Here is a 22,980-nt window from a genome sequence, read left to right on the forward strand (position 1 = left end):
TTACAGCAACCTGCTCTCAGTTAAATGGCCCAGAAATAAAAAGAGTGAGAGCTAGTAACAAGTTTCCACTGTAGTCAGAATCCTTTATGAAAACAATCTTCTAACGCAGTGGCGTGTGAAGCAAGGTTATGTAGAATCATTCATAACATCCTCTCATGGTGCACTTAATGTTGAATATCAACAACCACGACACGCGTGGGTCACACCATCATTCCCTGAGCAGAGCTCCCCACATCCACAACTCCCTGCATCCCACAGAGAGAAGGCGTGGCACCCTTTACCCAGCAGAGAGGCTTCTGGGGTGGGCAGCATGACGGCAGAACCGCGCCTGATCCCAAGCTCCCGGTGCCAGCAGGTGAGATCATGGAAACGCGTACATTGCTGTAGGAGCACACACACATGCAGCGGGCTCTGCGTGCTGGGAGGTGGGCCGCCTCCTCCGCTCAGCTGCTGCTGTTGGGCTGGGGTGGAAAAGCCCCCTCCCTCTTCCTGTCTGGATGGATTCTTAGGATTTGGACTCCAGTGATCGGAGGTGTTTTTTTTTTTTGTGTGTGTGTGTGTGTGTGTGTTACGCTCATATCAGAGCAACAGGTCAAGCAGAGGCCTTGTTCACACTTTCAGTTTCTTTTTCAGTTCAAACCATAACCCAAATGTTACTTTGACTACATTTTGATATTTGGTTGTCGAGGCTTAAGCTGCCTAACTACAAGAGAGCACATGCCACCTTTTTGCAGACAAACGGACCCTAAACTTGCTTGATCACCAGCTTTGCAAGGTTAGAATTATTGGCAGTCAGGAGGTCAAAACAAATTCTTGCATTTACATAAATTTTAATATGGCTCCATTAGAAAAAAAATTTGTCTTCATGTTAACACATTTTAATATTCCACTGATAAACTTCAACCTTCCCTGCTCTACCAAACATCCTGCACCAATTAAGTATCGTTCACCTCTGCTATCCCATGCTTTTGAAGCTCCTCTCATTCAGACATTCCCTAAATCACCAAACATTTTCTAACCAAATGACTGAATAGAGTTGTTATCTCTTCATGGAGTCTAATTCATTGTAAATTTTAATATCAACTTCAAATTGATGTCACCCCATTGAACTTGTTACCTGCACTCCTTTCCAAAATGTACCGTCCTGCTAACTAACTCCCATTGTGAGGCATGAACACATTCAGTGTCATCTGACTTCAAATTGAACAAATCGAAACAGTGGAGGTACTGCCTCAGAGTCAACATCTTTAAATCTTTTTTAGTATGAAATCAGCTTTGAGATAAAAGATTCATGGCCAATGCATCTTTCCAATCACATGCAATCCAGACTACTGGTCTTCTGGCTAATTAAGTTTCAAATGGCGCCACTCTCAACAAAGTCGACTTAAACTGCAGCAGGAATAATAGCAGACAATTCAATTTTAGCCTCATGGGATTCCAGTCCAAACCCATGCTGTGTAATGTTATCCAAACTCTCTGGACGTGTAGCCTTCCTGGCACTTCACAGCAAACACACCCTTAATGGTGTAAAAATGTGTAAATAATTCACCTGCTTTTGTGATAGAATTTTGTACTCTATGGGAGATTTCCTCCATAAGATCATTTATTTACAATCCTACAAGTGGGTGTGTAATCTGTTATGTGTGTGTGCAACACTTGTGTATATCACATCGCCATTACTATCAACTGAGAAGGTTTGCCCTTGTGTTAGATTACAGAGACAGAGAGACAGACAGAAATGAAAGAAACTGCCAGACAAGAGTGAAATAAGTTATAGTGATACTTGTCCTCCTCTGTTGTTTCTTTATTTATTTTTAGAATATTTGAGCTGTCTCGTGTTTCAGGACATTGGTTTCCAAACTTCTCCTTGCTAGGTAAGTGGCTTGTTGAATCTGGAACCAGTGGAGCCTGCAGCCCCAAACTAAAGCCTGGGCCTCTGCCTGCAGCTTATTAGCGTTCACTGGTTTACCTTCAGAGACTGGACCATGACATGTTCTCTGCCACGACCAGTTTGTCATCTGAGCTACCCCTGCCTCCACAGTTATAATCTAATAAGCAATGGTTCAGAGTATGTGATCCATTCCTGGCATAACATATAGAATTTGGCGTAAAACATGTTTTGCATTAGTAAGCAACCCGAGGTCTATAGTGTCTTTCTTAGCAGTAGGGAGTCTGTTAACTTCTTCTCCCAAGATTCTTTACAATCCACTTTTTGTTCCTAACATATAGTTTAGTTGGGTTGAAAATCTTGCAAGCTCAGTTTTTGCTCTGGGATATCAGTCTGGAAAGCATCCACTAAGGATTTATTTAGAGAAACAGCTGGAAGCCAAACCAATCAAACAATGAGTTGTGGATTAGATGAATATGGGAATGGACAATCCATTTGATTTGCAGCTCGGACTGATTCAATCAGTGTACAAGCCTTTACACTGGAGGACAACTTTGAATGTCTGAGAAATCCTAAAAAAAAAACCCAAACCATACAATAAATCTTGGTTTATGATGAAAGAGCTTAAGACCCCCCCACCCCCACTAAATGTATTCACCCAGACAGCTCTGCATGCCAGACAACCAGCTGGGTGCCACAACTCCCAGTCCCCGTCTGAACTGGAGTTCAGTCATCAGTCAGGTAGATATTTAACGCCTGACCAGCATAACTATAAAAATCACATTAATGTTGTTTATGGGCAGAAGGAGAAAGTTAAGCAATGTGGTGCCGTGCACGAATATTCTTTGCTGATCTACACAAAGAGCAAAATGCATCTGGGATGCAGACGATGCCTCTCTTGGCACAGACCTTCATTACACTCAGAGCAATGAAGAGATCAAAGGAGACTGGAGACAAAGACAGGAGGCAATCTGTCACACCATACATCCATCCATGCTAGGTGCTCCCCGACTCCGGCATTCATTTTCTTCATCAATTCTATATCACATAAAAACCACTTACTCTGTTAATGAATGCTCTCCGGAAACACTTGGCAATCTGGCAGCTGAATGCGGCTTTTTGTAAATTCCATAACGACTCACGATAGCTTTCACGTATATATTTAATGTACAATTTCACCTCCATCCCACTAATCAGACCTGTGACAAGAAAAGTTAGACTTTTTTTTCCACTATAAACAAGATTTGTGTGGGTTGCCAGTTACTGCCAACTATGTGTGACACATTCTAAATGTCCTCGGTCTGAGGACATTTAGTATTTTTATTCCTAATAAACGAGTTTCAACAGGATGTGTTTGTGGCTGGTTAGGGCTCAGGAATGTAATGTTGTTCCACTTGTTTTGACACTTCCTTTATAACATAACTAGCCATGTTTTGTTTTTTTTTCTTCGCTGTGTTAGCTCTTGTGGTTAAAGTGAAGCTTGTTACACCCCTGTTTTGTTGCACTTTTCATACTTAAGATACACAGATATGTTTCGAAGAGGAGCTTTCTGTCAGCACGCCAGCATTTGGCAGCTGCTTTGTCCAACTCACAACAGCATGAAGACCATTCGATGCTGTGATTATGCTTACTTCAGTGCTCCCAACACATTACTTTTACACTCACCATAAAAGCGTGTCCTCTTGGGTATTATTACTATTATAAAACAGACAAATAATGGCATTTCATCCTACCGCAGTAACACTGAAACACAGCAGCATATTTAAGCCAAAGTCTTCTTTCACTGATTTAGGCCCAACATTTGCCAATACAGAGGGGTGTTGTTTTCAGCTCATTTACTATCCATATGTGTGCAAAACAATATCGCAGAGGGTGAAAACTCAGGAGCTCACGGTTTATTGAAAGGCTCACTGAGATGATTTACTTGAACCGTTAAGAAGAATTAGTGGAACTGCTGTGGTCTAGATTTGCTGCAGAAAGCTGGCACACTGTGACTAATGGTAAGTCGTGGAGCAGAGGGCAGGGATTTTCAAACATCAGGGGTACAGATTCATGGCTTCCCTTGGTATGTGCGCCAGCTGCATGAAAGTGACCACCTCAATGAACACACACTAGGGTTCTTTTTTTTTTTCTGGTCTTTAGAGGTTCACCACCACAACACTCACATGATGTTACGTACTAAAACATTACTGACAGCGGCACCAACTTCAGGCTGTCTGTTTCAAAGTTTCAGTCAGGTAAATGGAAGACTTTCAAGACCTTTTAATGCCACTTGGAATTATATGTACGACTTATGTCACCTCTGAAATGAAGATGGAAAAAAAATAAGTCCTCTCAGAGTCAGGTCTGCCTAACTGGACTTACGTCTAAGCTGCTGAATGCTAGACTGTATTTAAAAGTATTCAAGGACTTTTGAGGACTTGAGTAAAGGTGAGGAACAAAATATAATTTATGATAAGAACTCGTAGACGCCTTGATCAATCAGCTAAATGTCACAAGTCACTAAATATGGAAATGAGCAATCTGAGATATTTATTAAGGCAATTAGCACTATGGAAAGAAAGGACAAAATGAGACCAATTACATGTCTCCTGCACTTTCCTTCTTCTCTCCTGTGCTGTGTTAATATCCTCTTGTGGTCACACTGTTGCACTCACCGCACAAAAAGTCAAAAGAGTCAATGTAATAATTATCATCAGTATTATTTTCCAGATTCTTTTCACAACTTGTTGAAACCTTTTCCTCTAATCTGCTGTAGGCACACTCTGAAAACTGCACCGTGTCACTTCCAAACCAATTCAACATGCCAACAATTAAAACTTAATAAAAAAGCAATGTAAATCAATCAAATTTCATTTCTTTAAAGCTACCACCACCTTAACCCCCTTGCTGTCCTCTAAACAGACAAAACTTTACGCACAAAGCATCAAACAAAATGGTTTAACGGCAGGTAAATCGGACAAAAAACACTGAGCTTTGCAATATGCCTTACAGCGATGACAGGGAACAACACCCACAAGACTCAGAGAGTTGGATGGAAGCCGAGAGGACGGAGAGGGACGACTGATGCATGGATAAACCGGGAGAGAGAGAGAGCGAAACGAGAGAGAGAGACCACAGGAAAACAACCCTAAAGATAGACAGACAGGAAAGAGAACATATGGCTTTTGAAGGTATAAGTGGCAGCACTGACGCTGTTCTTGTCTAGTTGAGATGGAAGCATACATGTGCTGATGTGCAATTGGCCTGATGAGCCATGTTGTGTAATGGTATGAGACGGGGCAATGTTGAGGCTTCATGGCAAATAAAAAAAAACAACACACAACTGGGTATACAATTACTACTACAGCGTGCTGAAGCGAAGGGCACAGGGATGTTTGGGTTTGTGCTCTCAGCCCACCTTATGTTTTCCTTCGCTCAGACAGACTGCGCAGACCCAACAGAGAGAGAGAACAAGAGAGGCAGCGTATCGGTTTGGAAAGACGGTTTAAGATTCAACAAAGAGCCACTGGTTGAAGTACGGGTTAGAGCCAAATAACAAGCAGCAGACTACTCAAGATGTGCATGATCCATAACAACAGCGCTGACCTTCTCTGTTACTGCTACCTGACACTTACATACAGGGGCATTCGAAACAGCCTAACAACAAACACGCTCCCTCGCGCTGTCAGCTGAGCTCAGCAGGATCATCAGAACACAGCTGAACTCATTGTTGGAGCGTTCGGCCCCACGTGAGCTGAATTATGTGCAGCGACACTTCAGCACTCATGACAACTTTGTGCACTGCACAGTCTGACAGGGGGCGGCTCACTTCAGCGCTAACCAGTAGCAGATTTGTTTCTGATATTCAAGTCAATGTTGCTTTGGATAAGCTGACATCAGAAACATGTTGGCTTCATCGGTATAAAAATGTCATATACACTTTTGTCAAACTATAATTATTAAATGGGAGTCCTTTAGGAGTCCTAAAATGAAACCTGGCTTAACATTTAATTGTGGTTACTGCACAACAATCACATCAGAACTCCTGAGTATTGACTATTGCCGCAATATTACAGTGATACATTAGAAAGAAAAATCACAAACTCACAGCCTCAAATCCTACATGAATGTTACAAGAATATTTCGGGTTAGTGATTTTCTGTTGGAGGAATGCAGAACAAGCTGGACAGCACGAGGAAGCCATGAGGACGCTTGTATACACATCACCCCTGACAAGAATGAGATAAAACCTAAGCAAAGCGTTTGTGTTTCATGGCACAGAAAGCCTACAGCTCCCTAAATGGGTCTGTAAATACCCTGAAATAAGCTGAGGGAGACACGTGCTTGTTTAAACTGTTCCACATGCCTTGCATGACAGCAACACATGAATCTCTCTGCTGATTCATTCAAATAACAAGAGTCTGCAATCTTCTGCGCAGCAGGGTTGCCCAAAGTAGAGTGCAGAGCCTTTACGGTTTTATGGGAGCTGCAGGGGTCTTCAAAGCGCTGGAATTAGTGTTGTCACCGTCTTATTCTTATGCTTTATGCTCCTAAAGTATCTACACAGAACGCTTTAGTCCATTTTGGGAGCCTACTAAACCAACGACACAACATGGCATAACATCAGCTTGGCTCCGCGTGTCTCCAGACATGACAACACAGGAGAAAACCCTTTCCATAAATCACCAAGTGTCGAAGTTGGAGCATTAAAGCAGCAGCGTACTTAAAGAGAAAGCTGGCGGATAGAACATGAGAAAATCCCCCATGGATGGAAAAAAAATAACCGCCGGTTCCCGTTTCTATTCCCGGGCGCCTGTCTCACCCCGGCGCGTCTGTGCGATGCCACAAACCTGAACCCCACACAGCAGCCAGACCGAGACAGACACCTCTCTGCGCGGAGGGAGGGGTTTCAGACACCTACCAGCTTTACATGCCGAATACTCTTTTCTTCTGTCATTTTGAAAGTAGCCCGAAATGAAGTTGGAAGAAACACAGGAGCCGGAAGACTGAACGGGCAGATGAACCAAGTCGGGATATTGCTGACGACTTCCTTCTCCCCAAATCTGCTTCAGAGGGCGCAGCAGTGCGGCGCAACGCAAAATACCAGTCCGGTGCCTCCGCTCCGCTGGCGACAGCTCCCAGGCAAGCGGAATATTCAACTTTGGGAAAACGAGAGAGGGAAAGAGACACGCCGAGAGAGAGAGGGAGGGAGAGAGAGAGAGAGCAGCCAGACAATCACAGGAAAGCGGCTCCTCCTACCCACACAATACAAAAAGTAACAGCCAGCGGACAGAGGGGCTTCACTGCGTTTGGCTGAGCAGAGCCGGGCACGTTACTCCAAACTGTAACGCACTGTTACAGAAACTGTGCGCGTTAGCAGCAGGCCCCACGTGACGTACGCCCTGATTCATAGTGACTTTATTCGGATGATCCCATTAAAATATGAACACAAATCGACCTACAAGTGGCTTACGACCTAAATAAATCACCATCTCCATGTCCCAGGCTTTGAGCCGGCGCTGCCGCCCGCCGAGGGTCAGGCAAAGAGGTCACACACGGTTTAATTCCCCTTAACGCGGGGCAGTTAAGAGTAGGTGATAGCAGTTTTCCAGCCTGGATGACGAATGAATTAATGGCCACAATCGCTCTTCATTTCCTTATCCTGGAAAAATGATGCAACACTGAGTAATAATAAAGCAGGCTTCAGATATTAAAAGTCCTGCGTTGTTCGTTAGTATCAATAAGTAAAACAGGGAGGTAATACCATGTTCAATTGCAAAAAAAATGGCCCAAAGGCGGCAATTAGAATATTCATAGATTTAAACTTGGGCAAAAGTGGTTTGTATTAATGGCGCTATCGTACTTTAATTTCCTGGATTAATTACTCGATTCTGCGTGTTTCTGAGCAGAGCAAGGCCTGTGTGAATTACTGGGTGTAGACACGGTTAGTTTGGTACTTAATTGTGGTTTATATGGGCCCCATCATATTTCTACAGGGTGTCACGCGTACCAGAGGAATATATTCCAGAAATATGTCGGAGGAATCACTGTAACTTTGTTCTGAGAGGGGGTCCTGGTGCTGCCTGTGTCTGCCTGTGTGTGTGTTCGGCTGCTTTGATGTGTGCTTGCAAACAGCAGAGGTTAAGGGGTTTTGCAGGGTTTTGCACCTGTCTGACCAAACACTGCTTGTAATACTGTCTTTCCATGTATCGCTGTCTGCATTTGAGCCACACAGTAACATGCAGATGTAAAGAAATGGTCAGAATAATGTAGTACTGATGTAAGTGTTACTCAGAACTGATCATGTGCTGCTTGAAACTCCTACAGACTTTAAGATTATCTGACATTTTGACAAACTGGCCTTTCTGGAAACAGTGTTTAAAAGGAAATCTTAAAGGATGCTTTGAAGCTTTATTTCTGACTGCAGCCATCAAAAATCACTAGTCATAACAAATATTTCCCTCTGCTATCAAAGGCAGCCACCTTTTATTGAAGTTACTTTTGAGGCGTCACTGATAAATTTAAGAGATCAAAAGTAGGCAGGATCACGACTGACCCTGAGCTAAATATGAAATATGAAAAATATGTATCTAACAGTTGGTCTCACACACACACACACACTGATAAATATCAAACTGATACTCTCTACACCTACAGTGCAGGAAGAATCAGTGGCATTAGGGCGTAACACAGTAGGTAGGCTGCTTGTGGGTAAACACAGCCAGACAAGGTGCGGCCTGACAAGCAGGTGTACTCAACAAGAGTGACCACAAATTGTCAGAGAGCCTGTCTGTTTCATTTGGCTCACTGTTTACTATATTTACTGTCTTAGTATGTCTATATTGAATACATGTACAACAGCAGTCATGCCCTTTCTTGTCTTGGTAACTGTTTGGGCTCCCTCCTCTTTGCCAAACCCTGTTTTCCTGTCTGCATCAATGTTGGCCTCCCAGAGTGTAAATGGTTCTGGTGCAGCCTATCTGTCTATCTTCCCTGCTTGTTTTGATAAAAACTGGTTACCTGAAAGCTAAGCTAAGCTAAGCTATGCCAGTTTTGGTGCTTCTTTAGTAGGAGTGGTGACGTCAGAGCCTGTAAGCCAAAATATCAGTGTTATAGTCCATGTTTACATCATAATCATTTCTTTACAAACTGACTAACTGCTTTGTGATTACATATATAAATACCCATTATCTGACTGTTTGAATGAGTGCTGAACACTTGTGGTAAACAGAAGGGCTAATATATACTAATTTTATGTCAGCCTAGTGTACAATCACCTGATGCAACTGATGCCGCTGTATTTGTTTGTCTGTATTTTTTTTTTTTTTTTAAAGTGTTGCCTCTGAAAACAGAAGACATGATGAGAAGTGTGATGAATACATGTGAACGACAAAGGGCCTGTGACAGAATGAGGACAGGCTGGAAGACTCGGGCCGCTGTGGACAGTAAACACAGTGCCCACCGGAGACTTGGCCTCACCATTGTGTTACCATGGGGCATATTACATATTAAATTACAGTCAGCAGAGAACTTAACAAACGTGTGTGTGCATGCCCTTAGAAACGCACACACTTACATGACAGTTCACCACCACCGAGCAGCGTGTATCCAGAGGAAACACATCAGCTCCTCTCTTCCTCTTTCCTCTCAGCCCACAGCTCATCTGGGACTTATTGTACAGCAGCAGTCTGTCTGTGTACTGCAGCAACATGAAGCGATTGGGAAAACCACTGTTTGCCGAGACATAAAGAAACCCTTTGTTCCCTTCAGAACATAAGAATTTATGGCCAAGTCGCAGAAGGCTCAAGAGAATGATCTGTGGTTGTTAATATTCTGCGTCTGCATGCGTTTCCTACTATTGTCCACTAACACATACACTGCTCAGTAGCCGTAGCGATCATCTTATTTCACTTGCATTTCACGGAATTGTAATCATCATTTCTTTGATTACAAGCACCCATTGTTCATTTTGCAAGATAGCTGGGAAATGTGATATGCTACTGTGCACATTTTCATACACTTTCATTTGGCAACAAATGGTCCAGTACTCTAACAGTGCTTTGCAGAACGTAGCAGTGACAGCTGTGTAACTAAAATAACGTATGTATATTTTTCTATTATTTTAGAATGATAAAATGCCACAGGTTGGTAGTAATAAACATTTTTAATGTAGTTAAATGTGACATCTTCTGGGCCACCCTTTTCTCCATACTTAAATTGATTCCCTCATAAAATGATCAATAAAACACTCAGACGGTATAAAGTTGCTGGGTATGGCACCGCTCCATCAGCTTTTCATTAGTCTTGAAACCTCATAGCTGATATATTTTTTTTTTGCCAGTAGAGTTAAACAAGACTTCTGTTTGTTTTTCACTTAATAAATGGTTCAGATCTTCAAAACCTCTTCAAGTGGAGAATTCTGATATTGGCTTGTTCACTTTTATATAACTAAGGGGGGTGTACTTTACCCTCTGATGTCCTTAAAGTGACAAAACATTACAAATCTAACTGGCCACTTACTTGGATGTAACTTCCCAAAACTTCCCAAATTTCCCAGTTACTGTATTGCTTTAAGTAGAATGGCTGAAATCATGTAGTTCTTCTTCCTACAGGAGTTTGACGTAGATGTTCAAGTAGTAGTGCATATATTTAGACGGTGAACAGGGCAGATCGGCATCATGTTGGTGACAGGATCAAATGCATAGCTGGTATGAGAAAACTAGATTGGAGCTGGCAGTGTAAACCAAACGGAAGACACGGTGACCCCTGTCTGATGAAATAATGCTGTGTCCTTTGAATGGCACGGCAGTGTGTGTGTGTGTGTGTGTGTGTGCTCTGTAAAGGGAATGCCCAGACTTTCTTATCATAGTCACATTGCCTTCTTCACCCTCTGGCTCCACAGCAAGACAGACTGGAGCCGAACACAGGCTGTCCATAGACACAGAGCCAAATCTAAGGAGTGGCTACCATTGCATTTGTTTGTACCATCAGTGAGAGTGAGAAAAAAACAAACTGAAAAAAAAGGTGAAAATAAAAATATCCACTTTCCACACACTCTCACACACTCTTTACATGGTCATTTGAACGGATATGGCAGGGGTCCACGTGGGTGTTTGTCATCCATAGCTTGAAACGCCTTTGTGAAATAAGAGAGTCAGTACTTTTCATAAAGTATTTCAATTAAAAAGACTAAAATACATTTAGACAAAGTTATCTTTCTAAATGCACATGACCTTTGCAGCTGAGCTGTGAGCCTGAGACTTATAGTACACATCAGGCACTTTCACACCTACCTTATCTGGTCTTTTTGGACAATTTTACACTCAATTTTGGACAACTGAGTGTATATAGAGATGGATGACATGTCAACTCCCCAAAGGTGAAGCCAAAACATCTCAGTCACCCCCTGGTGGCTGACTGCAGTACAGGTTACAAACCCCTCCCGCTCCATGGGCTGAAAACTCACACATCAAAGGAATTTATCCCAAAAGGTTTCTGTCATTTTAGTTTTAGTCTTATCATGCTGTTGTATGTTCATTTTCCTAACAAGTTTGGTTTGTTGCTTTTTAAAAAAGAGGCGAAATGTCATGAGTGACAGCAGTGCACTGCAGAGCCTTTGTTGGCTGCATTGGTTCGAAGGGGACTGTGAGGTTAACAGTCTGAGTCAAATATAGAGGCTGTGTTAAGTGTAGAGCTGGTTGTGCCTAGCAGGACTGCAGACAACCAGCGGCAGTGCTGAAACACCAGCCCTTGGTAAACACACAGACTGCTTCAGCCCGTGCATTGCCTCTTGCCTGGCCTGCTGCTGCTATTCCCTGAGTCATTCGTTCTCCCGAGCCTCCTTTTTTCTGCAGAGTCTCTCAGTCAGGACCAAGCAAATTGGACAGGCTGGGTGTCTGCAGGGCGGTCTGTCCTTAGACCTGGTTGTTTCTAACCTTTTTCCAAATTTGGTGAGTGTGGACACCCATCCTGTCCACTACTGCCTATTGCAGAGACACAGCTGTGACAGCCAAAGAGGTGTGTTTATCCATAAAAAGAACAGCTCACAGTATGCTGTATCAGCACCACTACAGGATGTTTGTTTTCCAAACCAACCGCAAGAAAAACACAGACACAAGCAGAGAATGCAGCCCCTTTGCTTGACTCACACTGTTAAGTCGTAGTCCTTAACAAACAAACTTTTCCCATACACAACAGTCTGATAAACTGGAACATTATACTCATCATCACAGAAGTTAACATGGGTGATTTCATTTTATAGCCTCTTGACACTAGTTGTTGTAATTACAGTGGTTACAGTGACACACCATAATTCATATAAGATAACATTGGGACATTATAGAACTCAGATGCAATTTTGGGGGCTTTGGGGGAACTCATTAGGATTAGTAGACGAAAACCAATGAAAAGTTTCTCAAAAATAGTTGGATGTCTGATGGAGACCAAAATTTGAAACATAAATTCAATCTGTACATACAGGGAGCAAATGTATTACTTTGGTAAATCTTAAAATATGCTATAATGTGTCATTGATACAACCTAATACACACCTAACACTAATTACTGGGCATAAAAAGAAAAAAAAAGGTCAACAAAGCAATAAAGGAGAAGTCAAAGAATTAAAATGGAAAAAAAAACTGATGGACACAATCTTATTGGTAAAAAGAATCAAGCATAAATCCAAAATATAACATCCAACACCAAGCACTCTGTTTCTAAGCCAAATCAATGTTTCATGACCACACTGTAATACTTATGTAAGTTCATCTGATAGGCTTCCACATTAACATGGTCGTCTGAAACCTTTTAAAGGAATCTGGAGTCAAATACAGCTTGTTTCCATAATGTCACATTCGTGTTTTCTGCTTGAGTAGCTGCCTGGCTTGGGAACATGCAGTTTGCTGTCAACTGCCAGGATCTGTAAGATCACAGCAGCTGCTTTTTTTTTTTCTTACCTATAATGATGCAACAAGTTGAGTTTTGGTTTACTGTAACAGTGATGGCCTGGTGGAACCAGAATGAATGAATGACAGCCACAATGGTCCATTGGTCAGAAGACGATGTGCGTTGGAGTTAGTTTCAAATACAGGCCGACTGGGACGCATAGACATTTATTCCTACAAGTTAGCGGGTCCTACACCCTACTGCTGGTATCTGTCACAAAGTCAGGAATGTATTGCTACTTAATAATGACTTGAAAAGGCAGAATTAAAATGGCTCACTCAAACAGTAGTGTGGCACCCACTAACTGTTATAAATCAATGTCTTGTGTGAAGTAAGACGCACAGAAAGCAACCCATATGTGTTTCTCAACCACACTTCACAGCTAAGGGAGAGGGCACAATGTGGGCATTCACTAGTACAGCACTATTACTTGCATTCATTCATTCTTCTTTTTCTAAAATTCAAACCAGAGACTGATTTGGTGAACAAGCACATTATCTATAAATAAATCTCACGCTCAATTAAACTACTACTGTCAGAACCAGTAATTATAGGCACAACTATATTATCCAAATCACACGCACACACACACACATATATATACATATAATATATTTAGAGTTTGAGCTTTACGAAGATGGAAATTTTTTGATCACTATTTTATCAGAATCAGAATCAGAATCAGAATTCCTTTATTAATCCCTGGAGGGAAATTATCTTTACTTTTGTGTTTACAAGTATTACTGATATGAGCAAACTTGTGCAAGGCCAGTTTATTCTAAAAGTCTCGTGGTAAAAGTTTGGATTAAACAATCAATTTGAGAAAAATAGCAGGTTTGAGAGATTTGATGGGTGTCCTTGGCACTTCTTTTTTCATTACCTTAGGATTACGGCTCAAGCCTGCAAAAGGGACTCCAAATTAGAGCGCTGCGTAGTATTGGTCAATTATGTAGATATGGTCAGTTATGTGAAATGCGTATCTCATATCCCTGGGGTACCACAGAAGTCGCTTAGGATTACAGACATCTGGAATTGGCTCACTCGCCTTATCTCTGTCGCACTGGATCAATAAGGCCCTCCTGCTAAGCACTTATAATTTCATTTCCCGTATTGCAAAGACCTTATGCTTCCTCTCAAGGGTTGGCTGCTAAAACCTGGGATTCTGCAAGTTGCATTAGTTGCAGTCTCAATAACATTTTTTCCATGTTTGAATAGCCCCTACTGTGTAAAAATCCGATTCTCAGACTATCGGGTGGCGTAAAGGGAGGCTGCACTGAGGACAGTTTTAATGTCAGATAACTAGAGGAGGAGTGCTCAGTATGTAGTGACTGGTCATCATGTTGATGATGTGACTCTAATGACTTTGGGTCTCCCCTAAAAAAAATGTTTATTACATAACCCACAACACAACTGCAATCTCCTGCTAAACAAGCAAAGCAGTGAGAACAACAGATTATGCATGCGACCATCAGCCGAACTGAAATAATTAGATCTGACCCTGCAGCGTTGGAATGAAAACCTCACTGGTGTAGAGAGGATGACATTACTGGTTGATGGTGGCCAGAGCGTGTGTATCCACACTACTCGCTGCTCCAATAAAACAGGCGACACAAGTGGGAAAGCTCGAGAGAGCCTGAGAGGAAGACATAAAAAGCAAAAACACGGAGGAGGCATAGAAAGGAAATGTGGGTCAGACAGAGAAAGACAGGGAAAGCTCAGTGTAAATCAGAATGTGTAAACATGAACAGGCCTAATCTAATTATCCTTCGCCTGCCTGGGCCTGTGATCGGATGCTTGATTAAAGCAGGAGATAAAAGAAAAGAGAGGACGGAGATGGAGGCAGGAGGCGTATGAGCTACAGGACGCCTCAAAAGATGGATCGAGTGTCCGATAGAGAAGAAACACACAGAGATAGAGAGACAGTACGGTGCAGGCAACATGTGCGGTGGAGACTCTGCACAGCGTATTGTATCAGCAGCCCCATCAACTGGCACAGAGGGATGGCAAAATGAAAAAGTGTCTGCAACACATTAGAACAAATAAAGAGCTTAAGACAAATTGCATAGCATATAAGAATAACAGCTGACCTGAATTACATGTTCATATGTGAGCCCAATGAAAGTAGCTGGGCCATGTATGTGAATGTGAGCATTAATTATGCGTATGAAATCATAATTTCCTCGTTAAGAAATGATTTCTGTAAGACACCGTGAATGCGTAATGACAACATCTGGTGGAAATCAACTTGAGCAAACTGTAACTAACTATAACTGGAAGAGTCTCTCATTTGCAACCGATATGTGCCAGCAATACGATGGTTATATCCACATCGAGTGGAACCTGCATTGTGCCCATGCCCTCACATTCTTGTCTTTCCTGTCCTTCTTTCAACTGAGAATAAATTATGAACTGTAAAGTACAGTGGTTGTAGTAAAAGTGTAATTTATGCAGGGAAAGCAGCTGAAAATCCCCACAATCTTTCCTTCAATCTATTATTCATATCCAGCACCGATTGCATGTCCTACTCACTTTCTTTAAATTGCATAACTCTTGGTTCAGCAGCAAATGACCTCATGACTTTTTAAAGAGACGTCAGGCAACTCTGGGTTTTAAGGCTTTGCTTTCGACATGCACGTCATACTGTACGTGTGATGTGTTCGGGTGTGGTGTGTGAGAAGCCAATAACAATTTTCCTTGTTCGGAATATTTTCCTTTGTTGCTATCCAGAGTACCCATCAGGTATGTGGTCATACCTGGTGGTTTGAAGGAGCTTTGAAAGGAGGGCGTGAACAAAGACTGTCAGAATCAGTATTGCTTTTCAAAGCTCCTGGCTCAATGCATGGAGCCAACTCTGCGGTATGTTTGGTAGGAGGATGTTTCACGGCAGCAGCACCGTGACTGAGCAGAAGTAGCAAGGCTTAAATAAGTCCTTTTCTGTTCTACCCTGACAGCCCAAACACTAATCTGAAACTTGTTGTTTGCTCATATGTTGTCTGCTGGCCTTGCTGTGAAATCCTTAGACTGACAGTGATGAAATGGATAAGTAGTCTTAATGCTCTGTAAACATGCAAAAGGATTGCTGCTTCATTTGCCTCCATTTCCTGTAGTTCCATTTCACTGTGCCACAGAAAAGGAAGAGGGCTGTGCACAGATATGAGCTTGACACTCCATTCTCTATATGATAAAGATTCTCAGTCTGCTGGGACAGATCGCAACACAAGATATTACCATCAGCAAGGATGTGTTTTGTAGGATTCAAGGATTCAAGGATTCAAGGAGCTTTATTGTCATTTCACACACGTAAAACATGAGTGGAACGAAATTAGTTTCCCCGGTCCCAGTATCAGCCCAGTTTCTTAACAAAATAAATATAAATATAAACAATGCTATATAGTATAAAAACAGTGTAATATAAGTGAACACAGTAGATGATATAAACACCAGTGTAAACAGTATAAACAGTAGTGCAAAATGGCTGACAGGGTAGTGCAAAATGACCGTAGTGCAATGAACATGAGCAGTTGTACAGCACTATCTTGACTCCAAGATATGGTGGTTAAAGACTGGAAAAACAGGTGTACACTACCACCACCCCTTTATTTCACACAAAGCCATAAAATAGCCATGGTGCGATAGCAGAGCTTGTTAGAAATGAATCTCATTCTCGACTTTGGCCGACCTTTAAGACTACATTTACAACACGGATGTAATCCCGAAGTGGAAAATTCCCCTTGATATATACATTTTCTAAATGAGTTGAAAATTGACCAAAAAAATTAAATCAAGTGCTCCCGCTTATTGAGTGTAGGTCAATAATACAGTGACATTTCACACCTGAGATATTTTCTCATACAGTTTGAGCAGACACCATGAAATAGCCTTTAAAGCCGTGTCAAAACAGCGACCCAACCTGCATGCAGTGTTGTTACCGTGCTTTTATGGTAGCTCTAGACAAACCAAACCAGCTTGACATCATGTTTTGGCAAAAATGACTCGTGCCTTGTTCCCCTTCCTTATAATTTCTTCTGCCTTTGTCTCGAGTGCCTTTCTCCTTCTACCCTATGAAATGCTGACCTCCTCCTGTTTCCTCAGCTTTTTCAGCCGTATTCATTCATTAACATATACGACACCACAGCCCTTTCAGTTCTTTCCTGCTGATCCTCTGATTCAGTGGTTCATTGCTGTCTGCACACCTCCTCCTCTGCGGCTTTACCTCTATGCCTCTTATCGTCCAACTCATCCTAATTCCTCCCCCCTTCTTCTTTCTTTCCCCACTCCCCTTCTTCCTCATCACTCAGAAGAACAGCAGTGCTCTTCATCAAGCAGACGTCAGGCATCTGTCAGAGTCCAGGCCAGTCTCGGCGTGATTGATTTTTTTGCCCACCTGCGTCTTTTGTAATGACCAACTGTCAGTTGTTTTACTGCCCGCACTGCCTCCCCTCAGTATCTCCTGTCACTATAGAAGCTAAATCTCTCTGCTCAGACCTACAGTGCATTATCTAACTTGTCTTCAGATAGGATTTATGTAGTAATACTATAGAGGCTGCCTGCCTGCCCTCCAATCACAGAGGTAAACGCTATCAAGGTTGGTTGTTTTAGAGAAAAATATCGTTCATGCATTCTGACAGCAAATACAATATCTCTTTTACACTTTAAGTTTTCAATTATTCCCATGCAATGACTTTTCTGACAGAAGCTAATAAATGTCTGTTTGGACTTGTAAACACAATGCTGTGTTTTGATTTGGTCTGGTAACGGCTTATAAAACAGTCTGGGAGCTGAGGCGGCAGACTATTGTCAGGAGAATGAAATGGCAACTCTAAAGGTCTGCCACATAGTGGACTACTGGCATGACATATTTCCCGTGTGGCAAGCCAATATAAGTTTAACTGGGGAGTCCTCATTTCCTATTGATTAGTTTGAAAAGAGACTTGAGAATTGGAGGAAGTTTTTCTCAAGATTAAATGTTGCAACTTCGATGCACATGTGTGACTGTGGGGGAAAGCAGTTTGGTTACATTGTAGCAAACTGATAAAACAAACTCTACACTAAATATGTGAGGACGTCAGTCCCAACTTGAATGATCACTGAGGCTGATCAAGCCATTTAAATGTCATCTTGAGGTGATAAAGTTGAGTGGATTTTGTTGAAGAACATGACATGCAACTTCTTCAACTGAACCCACACCTCAGTGACTTCAAGACGTCGGATGGTGAAAATATGCCAGGAACACCTTCAAAAACGCTCTCATGTCCCGATGGCGGGCTTCAGACTGAGTAAGGATATACAAGAGCAGCGTCAAACTGGAAGCAAAGTAAAGGGTGCAGCACTTCCCCTAACTGTTCTCACCTGGATGCTGAGCTTCTTTGATCATCTACAGAGGCCAGGTGTAACTTCCGGATCTGGAGTAAGACATGCCTCAAGATCTCACTGTCTCTTTCTCTATTTTCTGTTGCTGTTTGTCTTTAGTAATCTCTCCCTCACTCTTGTCCCCTTTTCTTTCCTCCTTAGTCTCCTTTCCTTGCCCCGTTTCTCTCCATTTGCCTGGCAGGGACAACCAAGTGCCCATGGAGAGCATGGATGCAGCAGAAGGCATCTTTGAAAGACAGCTCTGACTGCAAACCTTTCATCTAGTGCTATACCTGGCCAAGGCAGACTGTAGGGTAGCTAAGCTGTCAGAAGGCATATACACCAGAGGAGGGAGGAGGGATGAGAGAAGGGAAATGAAATGCAATGAGCGGGAAAGAGAAAAGGACCAAAAAAACTTTCCTCTCTAGTATTAATAATCTATTTATGCTTTTGCCAGACGCTAAAAAAGAGGGTGTAAATGAAGATGAGTGAGAAACAGACATCAGAGGGAAACGATGGAGTGCAGAGAAGGGGGAAGCAGAAGTGGAGCAGAAAGATGAGAGACAGAGAAACCCTTGTGGCTCACGGAGGAGTGCCAATTTACAAAGCTCCTGATAATGCAGCCACTTGGGTCTCACGCTTTCACCTAAAATAAGTCCAAGACAAAATCAGTTAAAAAGTGCATTTCTGCTGCATTTATTATTAAGTGTCAGCAAAGGAAAACAGGGAAATCATGGTTTACATGCTACAAACATCCTATCCTGGATTAGTAAAAGACATGTTTATGTGATGTGCTCCATTTTTTAAATTCTGAAAGTGCTGTAAACCAAAACACGGGAGTGCACAGACATGGCTGCTAGTTATGCAAAGGCAAGACTCACTGCTGCATGTAACATCACAACTTTGGCAGCATTACTGTGTACATTATCTCAACGTGCTACTGCTTGGCCTGTTGCATCTGCTGCAGAGTGAGTCCTTTACAAGCAAAGACAGAGTATTTTGAGAGTGTGTGATGTGCCTCGACAGGAGGCAGGCGAGAAAAGAGGGAAGTTAATGTGTGTGTGTGTGTGTGCAAAATCTCTGTGAAGCCTTGCTCTAAAAACAGGCCGCATGCTTCTCTTGGTAAGGCACATAATAAGTCAAAAGCCTCTCATTGACAGTGGTTGTCTATAGCCGTGAAGGACTGTGAGTTTGACAAATGGATTCTCTCATAGCCAACCTGTGTAGGTTCTGCATGGGAAAATCAGGGAGGAATGCTGCAAGGCAGGTCTGTCCTTAGTCCTAAATGACATGTGTCAGAACATAGACGAGGATCATTACCGAGTCAGACCGTGCAGTTAAGGCTGACAAAATGTTGTTCATCACAGTCATGGCCAGCTCTCTCAGCTGTCTGTATCAAACAACAACAAAAAAAGGAAATTCATCATTTAAGTCAGCAGGTATTTTGGAGTGCAATCTGTTCCTGAGGCCAACGTTAAAACCAAACAATGCTTGCCAACAGGAAAAAGCTTGGCTTCAATGACTTTTAAATGAGTCAATCTATCCTTTTTATGCTTTTTTTTCGCTCGTTGTCCCTCTTCCCTTTTGTATCAAAAACAGCCTTGATCAAGTTCATATTAGATGTAAATACTTGAAGACAAACAGTGTAACCATGGGAACTGGGCCTTACAAGCCTAAGGGTGGCAACCGCTAAACAGAAAGTATATCACTGTCCTGATGAGACATTTAGCTTTTCTCTAGAAAAAAAAGATTTTTGTACCACTTTTGCAAAAAAAGTTTTTTGTTTGTTTATTTATTATTTTGTTAAAGTTAACTATGTACAAAAGTCTCTGCAATATGACAATAAATGTCTCTAAAAAAGTGTAGCTTCCAGGGCTATGCTATAGCTCTTCTCTTTACCATCACAAGGGCATAAGTAACAACATTAGTTTATATGAAAGAACACCCACTCATCCTGTATATAATAAAATCCACATGCTTTTTTCCCACACAAACGCAGAAGGCTTTGAGAGCGTGGCAGACATCTGCTGAAGGAGGTTATGCGCTGTAAGCTCTTGTCAGGAGGATATGCACATGGAAAAACCAGTCAAACTACCTTAAAAACACAAGAGGTTCACAAGGCCCTGGACTTCAGCTATACAGTCCAACAAGCGCATTATGTTTCCTCAGTGGGGGGGCTGAAATGGCTGCCAAACTCACTCGCACACTCGCACAAGGCGGCAGCTTAACAAAGCAAACCTTTTGAGACACGAGTGAACATACTCACTGATAACAGAGCCAGTAATTTAAGTCACTGTGGTTCTCAGCAGGTTTTCATAAAATACGTAAACTTTTGACATCGTGTGTTTGAGTCCTAATTAGGACCTTTGGTCACATCCTCATTTTAGCTCATGCTTGCTATCTAATAAGCATATCTAATGTGCTTAGTTGATACCTATAATATGAAGGATATGGGAAAAAAGCATCTAATGTTGCTATTTAAAAATGAATGTGCTGTGCCACTCACTTCTCACTGATAGTGAAAATGTTGAGGTAGAGCTTCTTCTGCTCCTTCTCCAAAAGGAGAGAAAAATAAAGTATATTAAAAATAAATAAAAATAAAAGCAAGCATGGGCATAAATTAATAACGAGGTATCGGTCAACAGTCTCCATGGCTGAGGTGCTGAGGGGATGTGAGTTGGGGCTGGACAGAGAATCATGGGGAAGAATCCTGCAGAGGGGAGTTAAAAATAGAGCCTGAAGTGTGTGTGTGTGTGTGTGTGTGTGTGTGTGTGTAGGGAGGGGGGCAGGGGGATGGAGTGGTGAAGGGGAAGTACCTGTGGGCTTGGAGGCAGCCTATAGTTAGTAATGAGCAGCACCACTGTGGACCACAACGGACTGGAGAGGGAGACAGAGAGAGAGAGGGGGAGAAGGATGGAGACAAATGAGAGAGAAAGATGAGGCTGAAGTGAGGCGAAAACCAACCAGACGATATATAATGAGCTGAAAGAGAGAGAAGGGGGTGGGTTGAGGGGGATAATGAGAAATCAAGTCAGATGACCATGAAACCCCATGTTTTAGTCAAAAACAGACAATAATTTCACAGCAGGCTGCAGATGACAACAATGACTAGCAATAGTCTGTGACACATCCACATGCTGATCATACAAATGTTACATAAATACACACACACACACACACACACACAAACTGGGAGTTATATTGGAGGTGCTAGAGGTTTGGATTGCAGAAACAATCTTTCCAACAGCCACACTTATATAGACACAACACAGCAATATAAGATGACATATTATTGCCATGTGGTGCTTCTCTCTGAGAGCTAGTCATTCATAAGTCATGGCTGTAATTTTATTTAAAAGATGAAAAATGCACTCTCACAGTCAATCACTTAGTATTAAGATATCTTTACTGAGGCTTTTTATGTTCACCTCACTGTTAATCAAGGCCCTGACTACACAAACTCAGAAGAATATGCATCTTTAGACAAGGTAACTGGAGTTAGCACTTCTGGACTCAACACGAGTGACAACTTGGGGCTAAAGAAAGAAAGAAATCAACTGTTCATCTAAACAAATGACCCAGCTGCTTCACATACAAAGCACATTTTGCACCCAAAGAGTGACAACAGCACTAAGAAAAAAATGTAAACAAATAAAAATAAGAAAATAAATGATAATCATACATGGAATGATTTCATATTAGGAATGGCCTCAGATGGGTTAAAGTTAAGGAAGCCAAACAGAAGCAACGGGAGGCAGACAACAGAAGGACCGTCACCCCGGGGACAATCAGTGCATTGTTTAATTGAGGGCCAGCCAGGTGCAGTTCTACTTTTATGTCAGTGTTAAATAATCAAAGATAAAAGAGCACACAGCTCATCATTTGGTTCATAATAAGCTATTGTTCCTATCTGGTTCAGGAGGGATTTCAGTGAGTCACCCACGACCGTCAGAGAGGAAGACTTGGCAAGAGAGACTGTGCTGAGCAGCTGTATTGAAAATACCTCCACATTCTGAAGCTTAATACTGAGATACTGGGGATTTTGTAGTATTCACTAAAACATTATTTCGACATCACTTGTTGATGTGATCTAGTTGTTCTCAAAATAATCTCAGTGCCTTATCTGGTATATGAAAATATTTCTCTTTGATAAAATATTTTATTTACTATTTTTTTTGTTTAATCACTCACCAGTGTATGAATTTTATGTTGAGTTTTGAATTGATTTCATGGTCCCTGGCACTAAAATAATGAGAATCAGAGTTACAAGCCATTCAAACAATGAGCAGGATACATTCATGTGAGCACTCAATTCATGTGTTTCAATTAGGTTTATTTGCTGCACAGCGAGTAATGAATTTTGGTTATAAATCACTCTAAAAGCATTCATTAATTTTCAATACAGCTCATTTATTTAGCATTTTAACTAATTCAGATGAGGTGTGCTAACAAAACCATCGTTAATTATGGACAAAGTGGCTGCCAATCGCTCGTCCTTCAGTCGTCCACCATCACTGTCTCTTACTCACTGAAGCACATCTGTGTGCCACAAAACAATTCACCATAATGATCACCTAATAAGAGCAAATAAGAGGACAGGTCTGTCAGTGGATGACTAAGTGGTGCAACAAGTTTTCATTCCCTCTCAATTCCTAGTAAGTAAGCAATTACCTCATAGCAGAGAAATAAGAAAAGAGACAAAACCCTTTAAAGTCAAATGCATTTTAAGCATTTTCAGTTTACTTAACCATGTGCAGAGATATACTTAATGTTATATCAATCAGCTAATTTCAATACTGTCAAAATGAAAAACACTC

At 41.8% G+C, this 22,980-nt stretch overlaps 1 protein-coding gene across 3 annotated transcripts in view; it reads right to left on the reverse strand.

The window, feature by feature from the left end:
• Positions 1–22,980, reverse strand: part of mid2 (midline 2) — a 131,245-nt gene that overhangs the window by 81,384 nt on the left and 26,881 nt on the right. The window contains exon 1 of one of the 3 annotated variants that reach the window (XM_046405337.1): positions 6,792–7,552. The exons of 1 other annotated variant lie outside the window; for it this stretch is intronic. The gene's annotated coding sequence lies outside the window, so the exon portion shown is untranslated. Of the gene's footprint in view, positions 1–6,791; positions 7,553–22,980 lie in introns of those variants that run through there. One more of the 3 variants, XM_046405339.1, reaches the window with a different exon arrangement.

The sequence above is a fragment of the Scatophagus argus genome, chromosome 12 (assembly GCF_020382885.2).
Source record: "Scatophagus argus isolate fScaArg1 chromosome 12, fScaArg1.pri, whole genome shotgun sequence".
Taxonomy (NCBI): Eukaryota; Metazoa; Chordata; class Actinopteri; family Scatophagidae; genus Scatophagus; species Scatophagus argus.